Raw genomic sequence first — 27,486 nt, forward strand, 5'->3', positions numbered from 1 at the left:
AGTAGAAAATTTTAGCTTCTCCTTGGAGAAGGGCAGCAAAGCCCTTCTGAAATACTGCTGTTAGAAACCCTACCATTAGGAAATTATACCGACAGATTAAAGGTTAAAGAGTATATGATGACTTCAGTAGATGCCAAGAAAACACTGCTGAAATACAAAATCCATCCCAGTTTTTTCTTTTTTTTCATCGTAACAAGCTAGTAATAGAAATTTTCTGAAATAAATTTGTTACGGAGGACCTACTAGAATTCTATCTAGTGCAGAAGTCATAATGGTGAAACCCCTGTTCCCAGATTCTAATTAGCTTTCTAATGCTTCACTCATAATATGAATAAATAGTCAAGGATCCTTAGACATTTGGTTAAAACCTCTAACAAGAGAGGCGCCTGCATGGCTCAGGCGGTTAAGCAGCGGACTCTTGGTTTCGGCTCAGGTCATGATCTTACAGTTCATGAGTTTGAGTCCCAGGTCAGGCTTTGAGCTCTGACAGTGCAGAGTCTCTGTAGGATTCTCTCTTCCTCTTTCTCTGCCCCTCCCCCACTCTCACTCTTAAAATAAATAAACATTAAAAAATAAAAAAAACTCTAACAAGCTCATAGGTGGAAAAAACAGCACAGCATAGGGGGAAAATGAAGGAAACAGAAAAGCAAATAAAAGATTTTTTTAAAAAACAAAAACTACAGGGGCTCTTAGGTGGCTTAGTTGGTTAAGTGTCTGACTTTGGGTCAGGTCATGATCTCCCAGTTCATGAGTTTGAGCCCTACATCGGGCTGTCTTCTGTCAGCACAGAGCCCCTTTTGGATCCTCTGTCCCCCTCTGTATGCCCCTCTCCTGCTCACTCTCTCTCCTCTCAAAAATAAACATTAAAAAAAAAAAAAAAAAAACACTATAGACAGGAAGGAAGGAAGGGTGGGAAGAGGGAGGGAGATAGAAAAGAAAGGAAAAAAAAGAAAGAAAAATACATTCAGAAAAGAGCTCTGGAAATTTAAAAATAACATGGAAAAACAAAACAAAGCAAAAACAAGAGAAAGGTTGGAAGATAAAGTTGAGAACATCTCCAGGAAAGTAGAATGAAAAGATAAAGGCCTTGAAAATAGTGGAGAAAAGATAAGATAATTAGAGGATCAATGCAGGAGATCAATAGCTGAATAACAGAAATTCTGAAAAGAAAGCTCAGCTAAATTGGCAGACAGGACATTATTAAAGAAATAATATAAGAAATTTCCAGAACTAATAAGCATAGATTTCTGGACTCAATTTCAAGGCCCAAAGGCACACCAAGGCACATCACTGTGAAACTGCAGAGCACTTGGAACAAAGAGAAGATTCTGTAAGTTTCCAGAAGGTTACATAAAAATAGCATTGAATTTTGGGGCACCTACGTGGTTCAGTTGATTAAGCGTCTGACTTCAGCTCAGGTCACGATCTCACGGTTTGTGAGTTCAAGGCCTGCATCAGGCTCTGTACTGACAGCTCAGAGCCCTGGATCCTGCTTCAGTTCTATGTCTCCCCTTCTCTCTCTGTTCTCCCCCCCAAACCCCTGCTCAAGCTCTGTCTCTCTCTCTCTCTCTCTCAAAAATAAATAAACATTAAAAAAATTAAAAATAAAAAAAATTACTAAAAAATAGCATCGAATTTCAAATAATAGCACTTTTAGTGAAAAATTAAAGAATTAACGTCTTCTAATTTTTGAGGGAAAAATATTTTGTTTTCAAGCTTATTTATTTATTTTGAGAGGAAGAAGCAGCAGAGACAGGGCAGATAAAGAGGGGGACAGAGGATCAGAAGCAGGCTCTGTGCTGACAGAGAAAGCCTGATGTGGGGCTCAAACTCACAAACCTTGAGATCATGACCTGAGACAAAGTTGGACACTTAGCCAACTGAGCCACCCAGATGCACTGGGAAAGATATTCTTTCTTTTTCTTTTCTTTCTTTCTTTCTTTTGTGTTTTTTTTTTTTAATGTTTATTTATTTTTGAGAGAGGGAGAGTGAGAGAGCACATGCATGTGAGAGAGAGAGAGAGAGAGAGAGAGAGAGAGACAGTGCAAGGAGGGGAGGGGCAGTGAGAGAGGGAGAGATCATGACTTGAGCCAAAGTCAGATGCTTAATGAACTGAGTCACCCAGGTACCCGCCACCCCCCCGCCCCAGGAGTATAGTATAGTTTGTATCTTAGCGGTGAACAAAATTTTTAACCATGTCAATATTAACAAAAAACGCGTAATATAACAAATAGGAGTAAGTGGGACTAAAGAAGTCTGTGTTGGGATAATATAAGAGAGTTCAAACCTTATCTTTTAAAACATAAAATAAATAGGAAATAAAATAAATGGGAAAATAAAAAATAGAAGTGCAAGATCAATATTAAAAATATAAAGTAAATATTATTAGAAATAACTTAAAAATTGGAAAATATTTACCACAGTGGAGTGATTTTTTATCTGTGTCATTTCTGGATTAATTTCAATCGATTGCTATTTCCCACCCACCCCCATCTTGAGCTGCATTTTCTTGCTTATTTGAATGCTTGTTAATTTTTTACTGGATGTCAGATATTATGAATTTTATTTTGTGGGGTCCTGGATGTTTTTGTATTCTTATGAATATCCTTGATTCTGCTCTGGGACATGGTTAAGGTACTTGGAAACCGTCTGACTCCTTTTAAGTTCTCTTTTAGAGGTGGGACTGAACGTCTAGACTAATCATCCAACCAAGTACCCCTTGTGAGGATTCTACCTGATATTGATACCTTGTGTCAATATCAAGGAGGTCTTTCCACTCTGGGTGGTAGGGATACAAACCATTTTCATCCTGTGTGAAGTTTGGGGACTGTCTGTTTGATCTTTTTGTGAAGGCCTTTTCCTGACTTTAAATAGTTTCTTTGCACACCTGTGCTGATCCTTAGCCAGCAGCAGATTCTCAAATCCTCTGCAGAATTCTAGAGTTCTTTTCAGCTCTCTCTCTCTCTCTCTTTTTTTTTTTTAGAAAGAGACAGAACGAGCGCACACACAAGCCGGTGATTGGTAGAGGGAGAGGGGAGAGAGACTCTTTTTTTTTTTCAATATATGAAGTTTATTGTCAAATTGGTTTCCATACAACACCCAGTGCTCATCCCAAAAGGTGCCCTCCTCAATACCCATCACCCACCCTCCCCTCCCTCCCACCCCCCATCAACCCTCAGTTTGTTCTCGGTTTTTAAGACTCTCTTATGCTTTGGCTCTCTCCCACTCTAACCTCCTTTTTTTTTTTTTTCCTTCCCTTCCCCCATGGGTTTCTGTTAAGTTTCTCGGGATCCACATAAGAGTGAAACCATATGGTATCTGTCTTTCTCTGTATGGCTTATTTCACTTAGCATCACACTCTCCAGTTCCATCCACGTTGCTACAAAAGGCCATATTTCATTCTTTCTCATTGCCAAGTAGTATTTCATTGTGTATATAAACCACAATTTCTTTATCCATTCATCAGTTGATGGACATTTAGGCTCTTTCCGTAATTTGGCTATTGTTGAGCGTGCTGCTATAAACATTGGGGTACAAGTGCCCCTATGCATCAGTACTCCTGTATCCCTTGGGTAAATTCCTAGCAGTGCTATTGCTGGGTCATAGGGTAGGGGGAGAGAGACTCTTAAAAGGGCTCTATGCTGAGCATGCAGGGCTCAGTCCCCCAACCCTGGGATCATGACCTGAGGGGAAATCAAGAGTCCAACCCTTAACTGACTGAGCCCCCCAGGCGCCCCTCAGCTCTTTCATCTGCGTTGCTCTGCCTTGAGAATTCAGCAGCCCTGGTACCTTTGAATCTTGAGCTCAGTATCCTGTATTCAAGGAGCCCGCCAGGCTGTTCAGGTTCTCCCCCACTGTACTTCAGCCTGGAATTCTCCCCAGGTAGCAAACAGGCATTTATAGGGCTCTCCTCATTTATTTTCCTTCCTCTAGGGCCACAGCTCTGCACTGCCTGTTGTCTAAAGTCTGAAAATCACTGTCTTATATACAAAATCAGTAGGCAAAATCAACTGAATTTCTAAGCTCCAGAAGCAAAATGTTAAAAATCTAGTTTTTAAAAAACATACCATTACAACATGGATCAATCATACAAACATAATGTTGAATAAAAGAAACACAACAGAGAATGCATAAAGATTCCGTTCATAAGAAGTCCAAAAACAGACAAAAGTAAACTACATTATTTAAGATGGTATATCTAGGTGTTAAAACTAAAAAAAGAAAAATAAAGTAAATTTGTGATTATTTAAAAAGTCAGGACAGTAGTTACTTCTGGAAGGGACTGGGGGTTGCAACTTGGAATATTTGCTACAAGGCTAAAAATACCCTATTGGTTGACCTGAGTACTGTTAATTAACATGGGTGTTCACTTTAAAATCATTTGTTAAACTGGGCCACCTGGGTCGCTCAGTAGGTTAAGCATCCAACCCTTGGTTTTGGTTCAGGTCATGATCTCAAGGTTTGTGAGTTCGAGCCCCAAGTTGGGCTCTGTGCTGACAGTGCAGAGCCTGCTTGGGATTCTCTCTTTCCTTCTCTCTCTGGTCCTCTCCCGCTTGTATTCTCTCTCTCTCTCTCTCAAAATAAATAAATCAACTTAAAAAAATTATTAAAATTATTTGTTAAACTCCAAATACAGGTGTATTTTCTATATATATTAAACTTCATGATTAAGAGAGTAAAGAATATATTATTTGTAATAATAAGAAAAATATAAGATCCATATGTTATCTAACAAATAAAGTATAATACCTTCATGGAGAGAATTATATAAGACATTAAAGAAAATCCTAAAAAACAAAAACCTTCAACGATACACCACATAATCTATAGGGAAATTTAATATTCTAGAGATGACAATTCTCATTAAATTAGCTTGTAGATACAAAGCAAACCCAAACAAAATCCTAACAAGGATTTTTGTGGAAATGACAAATTTATTCTAAATTCATATGGAGCTGCAAATGGCCACAAATTGTCAAGATACTCTTGAAAGAAGTAAAGTGTTGGAAACTTTAGAAATATGGTAATCAGGGTGGTGTGGTCCTAATACAAGAACAGATAAATACATTGATGGAACAAAACACAGAGTCTGGAAACAAACCCATGAGTATATAGAAAGTTAATCTGTGACAGAGCTGGGATAGGAGTAGCTCAAAGAAGAAAAAAAAGGGGGCTACTCCAAATATAATGCAGGGATGATTCAACTATATGTGGAAAAAAACAGAATTGAATTTCTTCTTCAAACGAGTCTCAAAAATCAGTTACAAGTTGATTAAATACTCATAACCTAAAAGTTTTTAAAATTTTGAAAGATAAAACTATAAAACTTTCAGGTGTACACACCATGGAAATACATCTTTATTACTTTGAGTTAGGGAGGACATAACAGTGTATAAACTATAAAGGAAAAGACATATATTTGTCTATATTTTAGAAATATTACCTATCAAAAGGTGCACAGAGGATGCAAATATGTTAATAGAAGAGAATAGCACTGGAGGCACATGCATACAATCATCCGATTTATAACAAAGATGTCACCGCAATGCAGTGAAAAAATGTTTCAACAATTTGTTGAAATTGTCGGGCCAACTGGGTATCCATATAGGAAGAAAAATAGGAAGCCTGACTTCCTCACACTATACGACCAAAAGAATTTCAAATTTTGGGCATCGGGCTGGCTCAGTCAGTAGAGCATGAGACTCTTGATCTCGGGATTGTGAGTTCGAGCCCCACAACGGGCATGGTGTCTACTACTTAAATTTTTTTTTCAAAATGTACTATAGACCAAAACATGAAAGCTGAAACAGCCAGACTTCTAGATTGAGAACATATAACCTTGGCATAGGCAAAGATTTCTTAAAGATGAATGTTTAACGTAATGTTAAACATTATTATAAAAGTCATAAATTGGATATCATTAAAATTAAGCACATCTGTTTATCCAAACACAATACGAAGAGACTGAAAAGGCAAGTCATAAACTGAAAGAAGATAGTTGTGTTACATGTGCCTAACCACGGACTCGAATCCATAGTTTACAAAGAAATACAGATCAAAATCAGAAAAACTGACAATCCAAAAAAAAAAAGAAAAGAGCAAAAGAAAATAAAAGAAATTTACGAATGACGATTTAGCCTATGAAAAGTTGTTCAACATCGTTAGTCGTCAGGCGAATGCACACTAAAGAGAAAACGAGACAGTTTGGCAAACATGCAATACATCAATGCCCAGAAATTCCACTCCTGGGTATAAACCCAAGGAAACTGAAGACTGTTGTTCATCAAAAGACAAGTACAGGAATGTTTACAGCAAGAATATTTAATTGCTTGACACATGAACCCACGTGCACATCAACTGTAGAATGAAAAATTGCAAAATGGCTGCACCGTGGAATACTACACAGCAATAAAAAAGAAGAGCATTTTTACACACATCTCTCAAATACAATGTTGGGTCTAAGAACCCAGGTAAAAATAGTAGATGTTATTCCATTCTTTAAGAGTTAACACCAAATAAAATTAAACCAGCGTGGTAAAAGTAGAGTACTGTGAGTTTGTGCAGTTCAGGAGCTTCAAATAGAAGGGAGGCATAAGGTATTCTACTGCAGTCCTGGACATAGCTTATATCCAGATGTAGGTCATGGCTACCTGGGTATACACAGAGACAGTAGCTCTGTACACGTAAGACCATTCACTTTGCAGAATACAAGTGAAACCTCCACGATAAAATATACATACGTTGTAAGTTTACCGGAGAAAATATATTTGCAAAGCGTAATTTGCAAAGGAGTAGCATCCAAATATATGAAAATTTTCTGTATATTTGAAGAAGAATATTAACAATCCAATAGAAAAAAGAGGCATAAGTGAAAATAAAACAGAAATATATGAAAACAATATTAGAAGATGTTCAAAGATGTCCAATCCTGTCAGTTATCATGGAAATGCAAACCAAAATTGCAAGATACCGTTGCCAAACACCGGAAAGGCAAAATTTTTAAGTTTGTTGATATCAGGGGGTGGGAGGCCAGGCAAAATGAATGAAGGGGAGTGAAAGGTATAGGCTGCCAGTTATGGAATGAGTAAGCAACAGGGAATCAAAGGCACAGCGCGAAGAATACAGTCAACGATGGTGTAGTAGCGATGTAACAATGTAACAGCAAAGAGGGTAACTACACTTGTGGTGAACATACCAGAATGTACAAACGTGTTAGCTCACTAAATTGCACACCTGAAACGAATGCAACATTGTGTGTCAACTATACTCCAATAAAAAAAGAAAAATGAAGTTCATCAGTACCAAGTGTTGGCGAGGACGGTAGAACAATCAGAACATAAATTCTGATTGTTGGTGGCACTGATGATCTCCATCTACATCAAGTTGCAAAAACAGACAAAACTAAGCTATATAGTGACTGGAATAAATACACAGATGTATGTGTTATTTTTCACAAACTTTTTCATTGAGCTTCTATATCATATTTATATTAAGAAAAAATTGATAATATTTGGTTTAGCTTCAGAGCCTAAGTGATCCTTTAAATATCTTGAAAAAAAAAAAAAAAAAACACTTTAGCCTTTTAAGTAATTTCTACACTCAACAGGGGCACAAGCCCACAGCCCTGAGATCAGGAGTTATATGTTCCACCAACTGAGCCAGCCAGGTCAGGTGCCCCTTAAATATCTTCTAATTCTAGTAAATCAAAGGGTTCATTAAAAGTCTTTCTACCTAGCTCTAATATTCTAGTTAGCTGTGCTTTCATAAATTGGAAGACTGAAAAGTTTTATATAGAAGCTGGACTAATAGGCACTCTTTTTCTTTTTGTAATATGGTACCTGGAAAAACATCATTTTGCACCCCTGCCTTTTTTCAAAGTATGTGAACACAATGTTCAAGGACATTGAAACAATTTACTTTACAAGTTCTACCAGACAGGGAGCTAGAAGGCAGGGAGAAAGAAAAAGATAAGATTTGATTCCCAAGGACCTTCTAATGTATGAAAAGTCTGTTGGAAAATTAGTATCTTTACAAAGTAAATACTTTAGTAATCATTCCATTCTGTTGGTGTTGCATAAGCCTAAAACAGATTTAAAGTGAGGAAGAAATGGAACTGACCAGCTGAAGCTGTACTGTGCTTTCAGAGTGTCATTCTCTTTAGACATTGCACATTTATTTATTTTATGTTTATTTATTTTTGAGACAGAGAGAGACAGAGCGTGAGCGGAGGGAGGGGCACAGAGAGAGGGAGACACAGAACCTGAAGCAGGCTCCAGCCTCTGAGCTGTCAGCACAGAGCCCGACGCGGGGCTTGAACTCACAATCCATGAGAACATGATCTGAACTGAAGTCAGACGCTTAACCGACTGAACCACTCAGGCGTCCCTGGACATTACACGTTTAGAAGACAAACTCCAAGTAAATAAAATTCAGTGTCACAAAAATGTACTTTTCTATTAGTAGTTATAGAGACATTACCAAAAACTCCTTCCACAGAACCTTTGGAATAATGAAATATCTCTGACTTGCCCATATTAACCATTGGACTAAGAAAACATGCCACAGTTATTCAAAACTATTACAAGGACACTTTGGTGCATATATTGTAATTTTCTTTTGGTTAAAGGTATGATATGGTATGTAGGGACCTTATAGAAATTGTCCATTTCTTCAGGATTATCTTTGTCATTTCATGAAATATTATTATTTATCCTTGGCATAATTAAATTACCCCAATAACCCTTAATTAGATATGTGAGTATTACTACCTTTTCTCCTCATTCTATCCCCTTATCCTCTAGATTCAAAACACAGCCCAACTTGCAAACTGGATATGTGTATTAATTTCACTTATAGGTTCTATCTGAAATTCATCTCTTAAACATTTACTTGCTATGCTGTTTCAGTGAATCAAGAGACACAAAAATCTTGTGTTAAAGCAAAACAAAACAAAAAAAGCTCCTTCAGCATAACTCTTTATCTGTAATACCTCACAAACCTGAAACTGAAATTCATGTTGCTTTTTAAAATTGCTTTTCCCTTTTTTTTTCACTTCTGTGGCGATAAGGAGAAGAAAGTGGTGGTTAGTAAATATTTGTGAAAGCAAAGTGAGCTTACTGACAACCTGACTTCCTGGTTCAAGGCCAGTCCAGCCACGGGGCTGTCCCAGCCACCCACAAGGCCAGGTAGAGTGGCACAATCCCTGCAGCAGTTACCTGAGGCTCTCAACAGCAGGGCCCAAACTGTTCCCTTGATCCAACACCTTCTCTATTACTCTTGCCCCATTTACAATGGAAGGCTTCTTGGTTAAATCATTGTCATTTTTCCGGTCAACTGTTGTGCCCTTTCGGTCAGCCATTTTGACATTATAGTGACCTTTAAAACTGAAAGTCCTTTGTAAACAAAAATGGAATTGGGGAGAAGCAGCAGTGTCCTTACTTTCTCTTACAGCTGTAAGAGAAAGAGAGAGCTACTTGCGAGACCCTCCCACCACATACAGTTGAATGGTACATTTGCTAAATAGAAAGCAAAAGGCTTTAATCTCCTTGAAAACATCTACCGAAGTGTGCACCACCTGTATGCTCTATTGCTAAATCCTTAATTTCAGTGTTTGTTCTGAAATAAATGGGGAATTTCAGCTATAAATCCATGTCAAATAAAATATAATAAAATCAAACTAAAAGGAAAATCAAAGTAAAAGCAAAGTTATTAAGCATATTTTCTGGAATGCTAATATGTCCTAGTATAATTTAGACTTCCCCCCTCTTGGAAATTTTAAATTGTAACATTTCCAAATAGACACCATAGGGGTAAGAAAGTGGGACTGAACGAGTAGATGTGTCGAAAGAAGAAAAAAACCAAAAAATCGATGGACTCTGTAACCCACTTTTAGTGTTTATTATAGAGTAGACATCTAGTTCACACCTACAAGTGTAAGTAAACAAAATGATGGAGTTTATAAAATAGTAAGAACAGTATGATTCGATTTCATTATTTTTAAATCTACGCATCTAAAAAAAATCTATACATACATTTGAGGAAAATACAGATATTTTCAGTTATGAGGTTGTGTATGTTTTGTCTTTTTTTTACTTTTCAAAAAATATATATATATATATACATAAGATGTATATGGTTTTATAATATGTATACTTAACTTATAATATGCATACTTAACAGATACACTATATATTCTATGTATGCATATTTTACATGTGCATATATATTATATATTTTATATATAACTTTTCTTTTTATATATACTATTAGTCCTAACGCTAAAAATGATTTCTAATTTAAAAATAAATTACGCTATTTCATCGTGACTCAAGTGGTTGCTAAATTAAACTTTGAAAAGTTTGACAATTTATTTCATTCATTCATTTATTCAAACATTTATAGCAAATTTTGAGCATTCACCATATGTCAGGCCCTCTTATAGGGACCAAGGACACAGCATAAGACATAGGATATATGGCAGTGCCCTGTTCTTTTCTCAGGCAACCAAGAGTCAAGTCCCAAACCCACAGAAGTCAGCTGTTTCCCAACACTCTCTAGATGATTTCAACAAATATTTATTGAGCAACTTCTACGTGCAGAATCTTGTGTTCAGTCTTCAGAGGATGAAAAGAAAAGACACTGGGGTGAGACATAGCTTCAGACAGTGAAGACCAGTGAAACGTTGAATGTGTGTGAGTAAGTAGTGTTCACCGTGTGAAGACCCATTCTAAGCTCTATGTGAACTGACTCATTCAGTCTTTACAACAGCCTTATCAAGTAAGGTCATATTATCATCTCCATATTAAAGATGAAGATATTGAGGCTCAGGTAGTTTAAGTGTCTTGTACAACAGGAATCAGATGGCAAATGGCAGAGCTAGAATTTGAACCCAGGACATCTGGCCCCTAGCACCCAAGCTCTAAGCCACTGCTACATATAGACGTGGATTTGGCAAATAAAAGGAAGGAGTGCATTCCAGAACAGGGGAAAAGACGTTGAGCACCTTTGGGAGTAGACCCGTGGGAGGGATACGACTGACAATGGCCAAGGCTTTATAGAAAAAGTATATGTAGCCTACAATGAGGAAACTTAAGTAATGGGAGTCTGGGAGCTTTGCCCTAAAAGTTACATGTGGATACATTAAAGGTAAAGCTAAACATGAGAAAAATCTGATAAAAGAATTTGAAGCCAAGTGGGTTGCAAACACACCAGAAAGTAAAGAAATTTTTGTTCTGAAATATTTTGTAGTGATCAAAGTTGAGAAACTTCACGTAGGGAGACCCAGTGAAGTTATAGGCATGGGATAACTAAGAATGAGAGGGTCCGTCACGGGCACAAGAATGCCAGGTTCTGGGACTGGCCAGGCGAGAACATGGGGCAGCGTTTTGAGTAGGGCGGTCAACAGTAGGACCTAAGGGAAGAGAATTTTCTATAGAAAATGACTTTTGTGACCAATCTATCAGGCAGTTATTGTTGCAGCAGACCCACCACAAGTCTGACAGAGATGGGACCAGAGTGATGGACAGATACCTGGTTGGTGCTGTGGTCATCAGACCAGGATGAAGACATTATCTGATGGAGAAGGAACAAAATGCCGTGTGGATTCCACAGTGGACAAGGAAGGGAGACATCTCCAAAAGCGGAGACAGAAGTCAAGAAGGGAAAAATAAATGAAAACAAGAGGGAAAAAAAAAAGTCAATGCAAGACAGCCCAGATCAGAAAAAAGATTTTAAAGAGTTAAAAAAAAAAATCAATATTTAATATTTTCACACATCTTCCATAATATTTGAAATATGTGCTTTCAGAACTTTACTGTGATCTTAAACTACATAAGTTGCCCATGTTAAAAATGAGAAAAAGTTGAATTCTGAAGGGCACTGACTTTTTTTTTTTTTTTTTTTTTTAGAAAACAACTATGATTGCAGTTATATTAATCACACACAAAGAAGCATGACAGTAACTTAACTTTCTTGGAGATTTCTGAAGTCAGATATACAAATCACATATTAATGTTGCTGCTTTTTAGAATCAATGCTGATCTCTTCCTGTAGCCGAGCCCTGCAGTTCAAAGGTATTTAAGGTTAAGATCTGAGCTCACTGCTGCTCTGTAGAAATACGGTGTCGCAGAATTGTCCCAATGCTTAACAGGCTCAGGTTCTCATTTGCTGAGCAGATCATGCTCCCTGCACAAATGGCTTCTGCAGAACTGACTGTCACTGGGGAGGAAACAACTATTGAAAAGCATCCCCTGTCCTGCTTGGGAACACAAAGAGCCATCACATTCGAGATAAATAAAGGAGAATCCTTTTGCAATGCAGAGAATCAGAGTCCCGCATCAGAAAACTGGATACTTCTTATGAACCATTTTTACTTCTTTAAAGCCTTACCCAGTAGGAGAAGGCAACAGGGAAGAAATTCTTTCAAACACACCAACTTCTGTTATATCTCATAGACAAAGAATCTGTAGTCTTTTTCAACGTTTAGGGTTCCCACCAACACACACAAAAGGTATCAAATTTTTACTTGTGCCAAAGACTGATCTTTTTCTCCAGCTGTTTACTTACCGCTCATCCACGAACCAATTACTAAGTGTTTCTAGAAGAAGAGTAACATGTGGTGACCCACCCCTGGCACAGAGATTCGTTTCATAAGACGCCCATGGCCAAGCGGACATGAACTGCCCCTTGAACATCTCCCAGACAGACGCCATGACCCATTCACTCCTGACGGACCATATTCTTCATAGCCTCTATTCTAGAGCACATGGGATGTCTGCTAAATTGTTATTTGTTCCAAAGCATGCTTTTGCTGTGACAGATGCCCCCAACTCCTTCTCCCCGCTGAGCTCACGGAATCACAGCTGTGTTGTACCACAAGTACAGTGTTGTCAAATCTTTGCTTTGTTTAATTATTCAAGTTGGTTCTACCACAGAATTAAGCTGCCTGGGGGACATTATGGGATTTCAGCGTGAACAACACGCATGAGCAGAGAGATGCCAACCCCCGCCAAGGGTCTGCACCAACCCCATTTCCCACTCACAGTGGCAACCGAAAGCTCGCCCCCTAATAACCAGAAGCAGAGCTAGGTGGAAGGGTTTAAGCAGAAGCTGGCTTGCCTCCATGCTGTAACTTAGTCCTTCAGGCCGGGAGCCCCGCGTACACGTTCAAGGCCAGCCTACAAGTTCAGCCTACAAGTGGTTACCACCTCAAAACTCAGGTTCTGGCCAATTTATGAACCCTAGATCAAGGTTGTGGTTTCCCGAATTTAACAGAAAGGTGAAGGGCAATTTTATCCTCCGAACTTACTTTTTCTTTATTCTTCCCAGGGTATTTAAAAAGCATATAGAGAAGTGTTTATCTGTGACCTACACATGGCCTAGTAATCCAGTGGTATTATGACAAGACTAACTTAAAGTGTTTATTTCTTTCACCCCATAACATCAAAAAAGAATAGAATATTAGGAAAGGAAAGAGGCTTTAGAGATCATCTAGTTGGAGACCCACACTTTGCAAAGAGGAAATGCAGGCTCAGAGTGGGAGAGTAACTTGAAAAGAGTCACACAGCTAAGGAGTAGCACCCCTCCTGCTGTGTCCCAATTCAGGGCTTTGCTATGATGCCACACCTCCTCCAGTCACTGCAGCAGAAACCAAAAAAAGGCCCTTTCCTACCATCCTGCCGTCCTTTGTTTCTCTGCAGCTTGGCAGGGGTGCGTGTCTTTTTCAGAAGGGAGGAGAGACTTCCCTGTGTCGTCTCCGTGCTGCATTAGTGTAAACCGTAGTTTAGGCTAGAGCGAGGAGGAAGGGGGGCAACTCGGGGAGGTCATACTTATAGGGCAGAGCGCCTCCCCATTCCTTGCAACATCCTGGTGCCTCGGTGTCTATGGGCTGAGAAATCAGGGCATAGAAAGGGACTTTTCTTGGTCAGCGTGTAACCAGGAGCGCAGCTGCGCTGGCGGCCGCACAATTCTCCAGGAGCAACCAGGCATCGGTCCAGCACCTCTGAGAACTGACTTCTTCCCTGCACCCGTGGAAAGATGCATCGCTCCAGCACTCCCAGGCTGGGAGGAGAGAAGCAGACCACAAAGCTGCAGAAGTGGAACCAAAACGTCCCGTTCGCAAGTCTCAGTGATCATTTTCAGTACTGGATTACTTTACAGAGCAGCATGGGGCCAACGGGAGGGGTGTGTGGTGTAAAACACACGCTCAATATTTCAATGATTGGTAGGTTTAGCTAAGTTCTATTTTTTTTTTTTTTTTTTTTACTTGACTTCAAGAAACATAGATTTCTGAGAATTTTAAGGGTCCTGAGAGCTCAGCGAGTACAAAATACCAATTAACTGAGGCATCCTGCCTGTAACAGGCTTAGAGCCTTTCAACATATTTTATATTTAAAACAAGTTATAAAACTGAATTTGGTAACTTGTACTAATAAAATATTTCCCAGGAGAGGGAGAAGACTAAGACTGTTACCTAAGTATTTTATGGGCTTGTGAATTCCACATTTAAGTGCTTTCGTTGTACCTTGAGCATAGACACAGGTGGCACAGGGCTGCTTATGATTCCAGGTAGCTTGCAAAAAAAAAAAAAAAAAAAAGATTCACAAAATGCCTACTATGCGCCAGGCGCTTTACAAAAGGCAAAGGCAGATGGCAAAACCAAATAGGATTTTGTCCTGCCAGCTTATAACAAGAGCAAGTCGCTGGACTCTATCTGCATTAACTTCCTTACCTAGGACCCTCTTCCTAACCTCCAGTCCTGAACTTGAACAGCTGTCTCCTCTGTACCCGCCCATTCCAGTGCATTTCTCAAGCAGAAATGTCCAAAGCTGAATGCATTATTTTCCTTCCAAGATGGATTTTCTGATTATTATAAATATTTTCCGAGTCGTCCAAACACAGGAACGTGGAGTCAGTTTTCATTCCACCCTTTTCCTACTCCTCAACTCAGCCACACCCTCCTATTGATCCTTGCATTTGGTAATCTTTAGAGTCCCTTCCTCTGCTCTGGTCGCACTGCCTCACACCTCCATACCTGGGGCAAAGGTGCTCACACTCGCTTGCACGAGTAACTAATTCTTCTCTCTCGCCCCGCTGCCTGGCTCTCTCACTACCTTGCATACCATTCCCGAGAAATCTTCCTGAGATATCTCTTTGATCTTGTCACTCACTTGCTCAAGCATTTTTGAGCAGCTAGCCTTGGCTTTCAGAAGAATTTAATTGCCTTAGCTTGACATTCGCAATGTCCCCTCCTCTAGTGGTTACTTACTGTCTATCATCTCCTCCCGGCTCCCCAAAGATATATTCTCTTCCACGTGTGCCATTTGCTAATGCTTTTTCTCTACTTGAAATGCCTTCGCTCCCCCTCCACTCATTACCACCCTGGCGACTTCCAAGGGGCTGTGCCTCCTCATCAAGTCACTTTCTCCTAATTCTTTGAACAGATATTATCTGTACCACCCATCTGCCCACATTGTATCATATACTGTCTTATACTACTGCTATTTTTCTATATCTTCTATTACATATTTATTGCGTTATCTGTAAAGTACAAAGGGATGTACAGGTTAGGGATTCGATGATAAATAAGAATTATAGTATAGGAAGAGAACATGTACACAAAGAACATTAATATTTACCATCACATAAGAACGTTAAAAAGTAGGAAACCAGAGCAAAGAAAGAGTACCTGCAACTGAAGGTCTCAAAAAACATTCATGGAGAAGGCAGCATTTGACCTAAACTCTAAAATTTGGATAGCATTTTATGATATCGTAGACATAGTGGATTCTCCAAGAACATGTGTTAATTGAATAAACAATAATGAGTTAATAAATCACAAAAATTGATACAAAGCATAAGGTAGTTTGTCAAAAATCACCTGCTAACTTAATGACAGAGATTAGAAACGTTTACGTAAATGGCTCCTGAGCAGTTCTCAATCCAGATAGACATTCCAGCATTTTTTTTTTCTTTGCTCTCCAAGCCTGCCCAGATCCTGTATCATGATCTACTTGGAGACCTGCAATATGGTTGTGTTAAGCCAGAGCTGGGCAGGATCTGAGCGTCAGCAGAGTGAAGGGCGCAGACAGGCCTTTCCAGTGCCTGTAACTGTGAGCTACTCCCGGAAGGAGCTTCTTTCCAGGGGGAAGAAAAAACTCCAGTTTTATCCTTCCTGAGAACAGGAGAATGTCTTGAAGGCAGCCTCCCAGACCTGCCATTTGTCCTGTTTGCAACAAGCTCCACGGAGCCAGTCTTTCAGTCCACATCACGAGTGGGGAAATAAAGGTATCGAACATCAAGGAACTGCTTGAAGTCACAGAGCAAACCAGTAGGGAGCGGCGATAATAACATCGAGGGGCTGGGGTCCTCTGCCCCAAGTCCAATGGGTCATGCCACCTGCTACTTGGAGTGGCCAGAATGAGTCCCAGGGCTTTCTGTGACAGTGGAACCTTCGGACAACCCTGGTGTCTTTATGTATTAACAGACCGTATCAACCCTCCCGCCTGCCACGTACTGAGCTCCCCACTCCCACAGACACCGACATTACAGGTACCTAAAGAGCAGGCTATAAATATTAATCGAGAGAGTGAAGTTCATGCCTGAGAACGTTATGACAGCCAAAGTAACACATAGGACAGAAATTGCTTCCACGGAATAAGGAGACATCTTTTCTCTGCGTGAAGCCTCTGCCTGCAATGTAATTTCCTATGGCGGTGGCAGCGTGAAGGAAAGAGTAGGAAAGCCAACCAATGTGGTTCTGTATAATGAATACATTGATGAGGTCTTGTGAAAGTAAATAAAGTCCCTGTAAAACACTGGGAAGTTTCTTTGAAAATAGCCCGTAAATTGATCATAAAGGCTACCTCAGCCTAAAAGCCAATGCCATGAATATAATTAGGACTCACTGAAAGAATCCAGACCGAGGGTGAGGGGGAGTCTAAGTATTGAGCCTACGAAGGGAGCAAGAAGAGAATGGTTAGGTAGGAATGTTAATTGCCTCTTGAACAGACCCCTGAGGAGATTCGGCTCCCTTCATCCTCTTTTGGGGTAAGGCCCAGTGATGGGGATAAGAAGTTAACGATAAAATTTCACAGCCAGACTAAGTTCTTGGCTTCATGCAGTCAAGAGCAGTTGTGATTATTCCCAGACTTGGGGTATTTCTCGAGTATGGTTGAGCTTAAAGACATAGGAAACGTACCAAGGGTGGTTCCAAAAATCCCTGAATTTTTATAAACCTACTAATTAAGAACTTAATTTTTTTTAAGTTTATTTATTTTGAGACACAGAGAGAGGGGTGGGGGGGGCAGAGAGAGAGAGAGAGAGAGAGAGAGAGAGAGAGAGTCCCAAGCAGGCTCCACACTGTCAGTGCAGAGCCTGAGGCAGGACTCAATCTCACAAACCATGAGATCATGACATCAGACGAAATTGGACACTTAACTGACTGAGCCACCCAGGTGCCCCATTAAAAGAAATCCTTTTTAACAAAACCAAGGCTAAAGTTTCTATAATCAGATCATCTTCAGAATTATATCACAAAGTTATAAGATAGGCTGAGTAAATTTAGTGCAATAAATGTCACAGTGATAACTTCCTGAAAAACTGAGAAGAAAAGTAACAAATCACTGAATCAACAAAATACGAAGGGATGTAGAAATATGGTTATGTTAGGATAGGAGGCATAGAAAAATATACTGAAAAAAGCGCTTTTCCAAAGATGATATAATTTAAATTGCACTAAAAAAAAACATACATGGTGGAATTTTTTAATTATACACATACAAAAACTTCTATAAATCACCTTAACAAAATCAAAACAGGAAATATTCATTCACATAAGGTATACATAAATGCTGTAAAATGCTGAGCACAAGAGACAGAACTTCAACTAAACATAGAAATGTGATGTAATTAAATAGTTATGACAGTACAGACTATTCCCCTTGCCAAATTAGCAACCATCAAAAGAAATTTTATCTGGATTAAATCCCACAAAAATGAGCAAATTATATTAATCAGATTGTAAAGGTCAATTAATAACCATAATACAATAGATAAAGCACATAATTATATGAACTGTAATACAAGTCAATAAAGTTTTATTGTACTTAACAGAATTGGGTAAATTATTATATTGTCCTAGATTTTTGTATCAAAAGTAAATTTAAAGTAACTGGACCACTGTATAAAAATGTTTAACGAATACTTATTCAGTGCCTACTATCTGTAAGTCAACCATTACACAGAATTTCTTTGTTCGATCGTAGCCCTGTTAATTTGAAGGTGGACCACGTTTTATCCCAAAACATCCCAATGAGTTTTATCACAAAAACTCATTTATGCCCTTATGTACACTTAACTTTCATTAGGACTCTGGCTACCACAAAATGCATGACTGCATTTCAGTAGAAAAAGAGGTGCTACCTTACAGACACTTTTGTGTGGCATCCTCTGGTCTCACCTCTTCCCACTACCCAAACCACATTGAACTATCCAAGCTGCCCTGAATATGCCACACTCTTTAACACCATCATAACTTCTGCACAGGCTGTTTTTTCCACCGCCTCCAACCACCATTGCCCTCCCAAGCACATACTGAAACACATACACACACTTAGCTGCTTTTCAAATCTTCAATACGTGCTTCAGGGCTACATTCAAATATCATGCTGCCTTATGAAGCCTTAATGTTTCCCCACAGTTAAGTCAGGCCACTATTCAGATCATTTTTAACAAATATGTATAAAATAACTTCCTTATAGCATCTAACAAACTGAACAATAATTTATCTATGTATGCATTTGTTTTCCATTAGACTGTAAGTTTCTCAAGACAGTCTGCATTTTATTCTCCTTTATATTCTCAGGTTTCAGCACAATAACTGGAATTTAATGGCTGCATAATAAATGATGAATAAAGAATGAAAAATTAATGAATGAATTCAGTGAATGAAAAGATGGGGGAAGAATCAGAGTGTCAAAATTACCCTTCCTGGCCTGCCGCTAACTATCCGAGGAACCGAAGAGCAATAAACCTTCTGAATCCAACTTCTTCCTGTTAAATAAGAGAGTTGGATTGGATCATCTAAAGATCTCTCCAATAGTAACAATAAAAAAGAAATAACATTTTCTGAGCTCCTTCTAAATGTGAGACACCGGCTCGGTGCTTCACACGCACATTAACACTAATCTTTATGACACTTGTACAAAGTGGGTACTATTTATTCCTGTTTTGCAGATAAGAAAATTCAGAGTTAAAGTAACTTATGGCTCCACACATTGTGAGGGTAAATTTAGGACTCGTGCCCAGGTCTGTCTGGTTCCAAAGCCCACACTGTTCCCTAAGACACTAGTAATAGAGGATGTTGGCAACTTGCAGGCATATTGTAAGTGTTAAGATTATCCACTTTTGTATACAAGATTCCATGTCATCGAAGAATGGTGATAATTCGGCCATTCTGTTCTGGGCTACTAAGCACATATACCACACCAGTTATTACTGAAATCCACTTCAGATCCTGGCAATCAACTCCTACCTAGATCAAACTGAAGGTCACAAGATATCTCAATTCCCAGTAGATAAAACCTCTACTAAAATGTGTTGATGTAAAACCTCACTAAAATATTGATGTCCTCGAAGAAGGTGGAGGGATATCTGTTTAGAATTTCTTTGTAGCAGAGAGAATAGATTCATTGCCAAACCCAAGGCCTAGCAAGTTTCTGAATAACAAGATTTATATATATATGTCATTACTTATGGTGGGTCGTTCTCTGCTTATTGGAATGAAAACAAAAACAAAAGATATATACCTTAAGATCAGGAAATATGACTTTTTCATACCCTGTTATCAGCATACTATGAGTTCAATGCATAATTAGATATTTACATATCTTCCTCTACTCACAATTTACATATCTTCCTCTACTCACTGATAAGCCCATCGTAAACTGAAAATATCTTTAGTTGAAAATTCAGGGGCACCCGGATGTCTCAGTCAGTTAAATGTCAGACTCTTGACCTCATCTCAGGTCTCGATTTCAGGGTCATGCATTCAAGCCCCGTATTGGGCTCTGCATTGGGCATGAAGCCGGCTTTTGTTAAAAAAAAAAAAAAAGAAGAAGAAGAAAGAAAGAAAATGCATTTAATACACCTAACCTACTGAACATCATAGTTTAGTCTAGCCTATCTTAAACATGCTCAGAACACTTGTATTAGCCTACAGTTGGGCAAAATCATCTAACACAAAGCCTGCTTTATAACAGCTGTTGAATATCGCATATATTCTATTGAATACTGTACTGAGAGCAAAAAACAGAAGGTCTGTACTGGTACAGAGTGGTTATAAGTGTGTCAGTTGTTTATCCTCATGATCGCATGGCTGCCTGGGAGCTGTGGCTGGTTGCCACTGCCTGGTATAATATAATATAATTGTTATATATATATATATGAATAATGTTAGCCTCAGAAAAGATAAAAATTCAAACTTCAAAGTACAGTTTCTACCTTTTTTTTTTAATGTTTATTTATTTTTGAAAGAGAGAGAGGGAGAGACAGAGAGCGTGAGTGGGGGAGGGTAGAGAGAGCGGGAGAAACAGAATCAGAAGCAGGCTCCAGGCTCTGAGCTGTCAGCAACCTCTATGTAAGGTTCCACATACTCAACACGGGGCTCGAAGTCATGAACCGCGATATCATGACCTGAGCCGAAGTCAGATGCTTCCCCGACTGAGCCACCCAAGAGCCCTGCCAAAGTACAGTTTCTACTGAATGCATACTACTTTTGTGCCATCATAAAGACAAAAAGTCAGAAGTCGAATCGTTGTTAGTTGGGGACTATCTGTATACCTAGTCAGACGTTTTGCTCTTTACGTTCATGAGCTTTTTCCCTCCATCTCCTTGAAACATGGAAAATATCTGTTCAGTGTAGTTTTTCATTTGCTTTCGCAATTACATGGGGTGGAAATTTTTGGAAAAATAAATACCAAGATCTCAGAAATTATCTCTGGGAATTGGGATTATAGGAAACTTTCACTCTTTATATTACTCATTTTGGCATTATTCAAATTTCCTATAAAGATCATGCATCGGTTTTGCAATTTGAAAAGGCATATATATAATCACAGTCTTTCACAATGAGTTTAAAAAAGTGTATCATATACATCTGATGAAAAAGAATACACACGATAAATCAGAAAGTTCAGGTTTACTTTGCCTCTAGATGACTTGGGAACTCTTAGCATTAGAAGATAATGCAGATGTGCAGAGTATTATCTAATATCTGGCCTTGAATGGGTATCTAGGGATTGACAACATCTCAAAGGATGCCATGTAGTATTGAGTCATAAAATGCCTTTAATTTAAAATCACCTCCAAAGTATACTCCAACATTTGGCACAGGGAATACTACGAGCCCATGAGGGAAATGTTCTAATCCTTCAGCATAAGGACTCCAGGTCATGTTCTTCATTTAAGCCTGCATCACCTCTTAATCTTGACAACAAAATCCTCTCCAAAATTTTGGCAAGCGTATCAGGAATGATGCTGCCAAACAAGCATCATTACGGATCAGTCTGGTTTTCCCTCTGCTGAAACATGAAGCTATCTAACAAAAATTGCTTGATGCAAATCACAAACAGGTTTTCCACAAATTTGGCTCTTTGGTTTATGAGCAGAAGGAAGGAAAATTACCCGATAGTTACCTCTGTCTGCCCACCGACACTATCTATCAGATGTTGGCCAACTATGACCCGTGGGTCAAATCTGGCTGTTCCCTGTCCCATCTCTTAACTGTTTCTATGATCCACAAACTAAGAATAGTTTTTTACATTACTGGATAAAAATCAGAAGAAGAACAATGTTTCATGACATGTGAAAATCACATATAATTCACATTTCCGTGTCCATAAATAAAATTTTATTGGAACACAGCCCACTGATTCATTGATGTATTGTTTATTGCTGCTTATATGCTACAACAGGGTTGAGTCATTCCAACAGTAACCATATGGCCCTCTGGAATGGTGGAATAATATCTCCCAAAAATTCACATCCACCCAGAACCTCAGAATGTGAACTTATTTGGAAATAGGGGTCTTTGTAGATGAAATTAAGATGAGGTCATGTTGGGTTAGGGTAGGCCCTAGATTCAATGGCTAGTGTCCTTATAAAAACAGGAAGGTACACAGATACACAGAAGGAAGGAATTTATGTGGAGATAGAGGCTGAGATTGAAACGAGGCATCTACTAGTTCAGGAACACCAAGGATTGCCAGCAGCCATCAGAGGCTTGAAAGGAGACATGGAATGATTTCTTTTTCAGAGCCTCCAAAACTCTAAGAGAGTAAATATCTGTTGATATGAACCACCAAAAGAAACAAATTTCAGTTTTTTGTGGTATTTTATTATGGCAGCCTAGGAAACTAATAGATCTGTAAAATCTAAAGTATCTGGCTCCTTCCATGAAAATGTTGCTGACTCTTTTTTTTTAATTTTTTAAAAATTTATTTATTTTGAGAGAGAGACAGAGAAAGCCAGAAGGAAAGGGGCAGAGAGAGAGAGAGGGAGAGAGAGAGAGAATCCCAAGCAGGCTCCACACTGTCAGTGCAGAGCCTGACATGGGGCTCAAGCCCACAAACTGAGATCATGACCTGAGGCCAAACACCAAGAGCTGGACACTTAACCGACTGAGCCACCAAGGTGACCCTGTTGCTGACTCTTAATACAGAGAATTGTGCCCTGGAAAAAAACTCAACACAGGATGTTACCCTAGGCCGATTTAACCAGGGCAATACTGGGTCTGGAAAGGGCATAAAAGAATTAAAAGACCACAGGGCAGATAGAGGACAAGGCAGTTCTCACCACACAGGCTCATACTTAACTTACAGTTTTTTCTTAAATTCACAGAAGTAAAGAATACTACTTCTTTATTTTAGTTGTTGACCACACACTGTTATGTCACACTGCAAGAGTTTCAACAACAGCACTTTGACTTAAAAGTTCATGAGAACCTCACCATTCCATTTTCCGTGAGTGTAATAGGAAGTCAGTGTCTTAGTTATGTGGGGCCAATGGTCAAGAGCAGGCTGGGAGAGGTTATCTGACTCTCTCTAAGGAACGGTCCCCCTGTAACTACACCTGAATCTGGCTGAATACGAATGCCACCCCCCCATTTGAGTTTCTAGGAAGTGCTGTTGAGATCACTACAGAGTCTCACAGCAGTACCTCGAACTCTTTAAACTCAGAGGCATTCAATAAATATGTGTTAATTGATTAATGAATATCCACTTCTATTCACTGGTAATATTTAAAGAAGACTCAGGGTTTTAGTACTTTCCATCATATTTGAGATCCTTGTAATCTCCAATACTGGTGTTCTACTGGATATAAAAACACGGTAAGAGGGTAATGAAATGCTTCCTTCTCAATAATCACTTAATTTTTGTGTACCCGAATTTATCTGGCTCAAGACTAGATTTGTATCTTGGCTTACCTATTCAAATAAAGGATTAAACACACCTAGTGAGAAGAAGATGAAATGTCATGTGTAATTATAACACAAACACAAAAAACACACATGATGCCGGCCACGGAAGATCGGGAACTCTGTGCCCAGGATACCAAACAACTCAAAAAATACTCACATTTCAGTTATGCACCAAATTATAATTTGCCTCGCATGACAGAGAACTTCTAAGACTTTGCTGATTCTTACACCAACCACCACGATTCTCCAAGTGGAACTGAAGGTTCAAACTTGGTTTGATGAACCCCTTGCTTCTTGGCTAAGAAAACACCAAAATTGCCAACCAGGCAAGCTACATGATGCAAAGCTCCCTTCCAAATCTTCTTTACTATAGAAGATATGGGTCAGCCAAAAAAAGCATCAATTCCCCAGTAAAAAGCTGGTACATGGATATCCTGAGACAGCCATTTCCAGCCCATCTGGGCACCAGATCCCCAGTATTCTCATTTACGGTGTAGTTGCTACCTGAAAGAGTGGAGGCTTACCTGACCGAGCTTACGGGTTCGTGTGCACAGCCACGAGAACAAGGGACAAACAGAGATACTGAAGCTTACATGTAATTATTTTAAATGTTTTCATCTTTTTTTTTTTTTTTAATTTTTTTTTTTTTTCAACGTTTTTAATTTATTTTTGGGACAGAGAGAGACAGAGCATGAACGGGGGAGGGGCAGAGAGAGAGGGAGACACAGAATCGGAAACAGGCTCCAGGCTCCGAGCCATCAGCCCAGAGCCTGACGCGGGGCTCGAACTCACGGACCGTGAGATCGTGACCTGGCTGAAGTCGGACGCTTAACCGACTGCGCCACCCAGGCGCCCCAAATGTTTTCATCTTTAAAATAAGAACATTTCATTTTTTAAAACAATACGCATTGGGGGCACCTGGATGGTTCAGTCAGTTAAGCATCTTACTCTTGACTTGGGCTTGGGTCATGGTCTCACAGTCCAAGAGTTCAAGCCCCAAGTTGGGCTCTGTGCTGTGTCAGCATGGAGCCTGCTTGGAATTCTCTCCCTCTCTCTTTGCCCCCACCACACTCATGCTCTCTCTCAAAAGAAATACATAAATTTAAAAAAATTGTTTTAAACATGTTTTCTGTCAAGAGGAACTGGACGAAGGGCAGCAAAACAAAGTACAAGAATCATAGTTAATGCACTGGATTACCTTCTGTGCCACATCTTCCCAGGATCCATTTCACCAGAGAGGAGCCACCGACTTCAACAGTAGGATCTAAGAAGTTCTGTGCGACTCCTGTGAACAGTGACATAAGGATTTTATTAAAATACAAGGCTTATCCACGTTCTGCCATTCACTTGTGGGAGGCTCCACCTGGCTTCTGAACACCCAAGGGGTGTCATGGAAGGTTCATAACTCGCTCATTACTGAGGTAGGAGCCACCCCTGAAAACAAGGATGTCAGATTCCTCATCCTCACGTACTGCTTCCATACGGCACCTAGACTTTCTCAAGCATTTTGATGACTATCTCCACAAGTGCTGGAAATTCAGATACCTCCTGAAAGCAAGACAAACCACGTCCTCTCTATTTTCTGCTGCGACCTTTACTTCTTCGACTGGCCTCCATTCTATGCAACCCAGCTCCCCTCATCTTTGGTCCTTTCAGTCTGTGCCTTTCCTAACTTTTTGGGGTTCAGAACAAGCCACGTTTTTATCATCTACTAAATCTACTTTTGACTGGATCAACATTTAAATGGGCTATTCTATGCATTTCATTTTTTTTTTTAATTTTTACGTTTGATGTGATCTAACAGGCATCACTGGCATCTTACCTGAGGCACTGTACTTAAAAATAGAGAAAAATGATAGAGAGGCAGTTAGATCTTTCAGAGTTCTTCTCTTTCCAATATGGAATTAGCATAAATATCTGCTTACTTTAAAGAAAGTGTCGGGGCGCCTGGGTGGCTCAGTCGGTTAAGCGTCCGACTTGGGCTCAGGTCACGATCTCGCGGTCCACAAGTTCGAGCCCCGCGTCGGGCTCTGGGCTGATGGCTCAGGGCCTGGAGCCTGCTTCCGATTCTGTGTTTCCCTCTCTCTCTGCCCCTCCCCCGTTCATGCTGTGTCTCTCTCTGTCTCAAAAATAAATAAACGTTAAAAAAAAAATTAAAAAAAAAAAAAGAAAGAAAGTGTCTAAAGACCTCTGCATAATTGAGGGACACAATGCATCAGGCATCCCTCCTGACTAGCCACCTGTTGACATTGTTAGGATACATCACTAAGCCAGAATCTATCCATGTTACTGACCTTACTTTTTTTTTTAACTTTGTTTAACATTTATTCATTTTTTGAGAGACAGAGAGAGACACAGCGTGAGTGGGGAGGGGCAGAGACAGAGGGGGACACAGTCTGAAGCAGGCTCCAGTCTCTGAGTTGTCAGTACAGAGCCTGACGCGTGGCTCAAACTCGTGGATGACGAGATCGTGACCTGAGCCGAAGTCAGACGCCCAACCGACTTAGCCACCCAGGCACCCCTTACTGCCCTTACTTTAAGTTTTGATAAACAATGCTGATATCATATTTACTGAAATCTGCAGATTTCCCCTGACATTAAAGTACTTGATGATGGATTTACAGTGCCCTGATAATTGCTAAAACTACCATCAGTTTGTCAAGTGTTGACAGTGATCAAACAACTCTGCTTTGCAACCATACTAAATAAAAGACAAATGCTAAGCTTAATTATAATTATAATGCTTTTCAATTTTATGAACGGAATGATGTCATATAGCTTTATTTTGTAGGTGAAGTCTGAAATTAGTGTTTAGAAAGATTTGTTGAGGTTTCACTTATGGGAAGCCTTAAAAAAGTTTTTTTTTAATGGGAATGCAAGCTGGTGCAGCCACTCTGGAAAACAGTATGGAGGTTCCTCAAAAAACTAAAAATAGAATTACCCTATGACCCAGCAAATGCACTACTAGGCATTTACCCACGAGATACAGGTATGCTGTTTGGAAGGGACACATGCACCCCCATGTTTATAGCAGCACTATCAACAATAGCCAAAGTATGGAAAGAGCCCAAATGTCCATCAATGGATAAATGGATAAAGAAGATGTGGTGTATACACACACACACACACACACACACACACACACACACACTGGAGTATTACTTGGCAATCAAAAAGAATGAAATCTTGCCATTTGCAACTACATGGATGGAACTGGAGGGTATTATGCTAAGTGAAATTAGTCACTCAGAGAAAGACAAAAATCATATGAGGACCTTCACTCATATGAGAACTTTAAGAGACAAAACAGGGGTGCCTGGGTGGCTCAGTCGGTTAAGCATCCGACTTCGGATCAGGTCATGATCTCATGGTCCATAAGTTCGAGCCCCGCGTCGGGCTCTGGGCTGACAGCTCAGAGCCTGGAGCCTGTTTCAGATTCTGTGTCTCCCTCCCTCTCTGCCCCTCCCCCGTTCATGCTCTGTCTCTCCCTGTCTCAAAAATAAATAAACGTTAAAAAAAAAAATAAGAGACAAAACAGATGAACATAAGGGAAGGGAAACAAAAATAATACAAAAACGGGGAGGGGGACAAAACAGAAGAGACTCATAAATATGGAGAACAAACTGAGGGTTACTGGAGGGGTTGTGGGAGGGGGGATGGGCTAAATGGGTAAGGGGCACTAAGGAATCTACTCCTGAAATCATTGTTTCATTATATGCTAACTAATTTGGATGTAAATTACAAAAAAAAAAAGACATCAGTGTGGATAATAAGCTAATATGTAAGTATGAATATCGTATATCTAATTTTAAAATAAACAGGATATACAAAACTGCAAAAAAATTTTTTAATATTTATTTATTTTTGAGAGACAGACAGACTGTGAGTGAGGGAGGGGTAGAGGAAGAGGGAGGCACAGAATCCGAAGCAGGCTCCAAGCTCTGTGCCTTCAGCAGAGAGCCCGATGCGGGGCTCGAACCCACAAACCACAAGATCACGACCTGAGCTGA

The 27,486-nt window shown here is 39.5% G+C and overlaps 1 long non-coding RNA gene across 3 annotated transcripts in view; it reads right to left on the reverse strand.

Moving 5' to 3' along the window:
• Positions 1–27,486, reverse strand: part of LOC144616411 (uncharacterized) — a 65,093-nt gene that overhangs the window by 22,183 nt on the left and 15,424 nt on the right. For all 3 annotated transcript variants that reach the window (XR_013555733.2, XR_013555732.2, XR_013555731.2), the window contains one exon: positions 24,675–24,761. This is a non-coding gene — a long non-coding RNA (uncharacterized LOC144616411). The remainder of the gene's footprint in view (positions 1–24,674; positions 24,762–27,486) is intronic.

Source organism: Panthera onca, chromosome B2, assembly GCF_046562875.1.
Source record: "Panthera onca isolate mPanOnc1 chromosome B2, mPanOnc1 haplotype 2, whole genome shotgun sequence".
NCBI lineage: Eukaryota > Metazoa > Chordata > Mammalia > Carnivora > Felidae > Panthera > Panthera onca.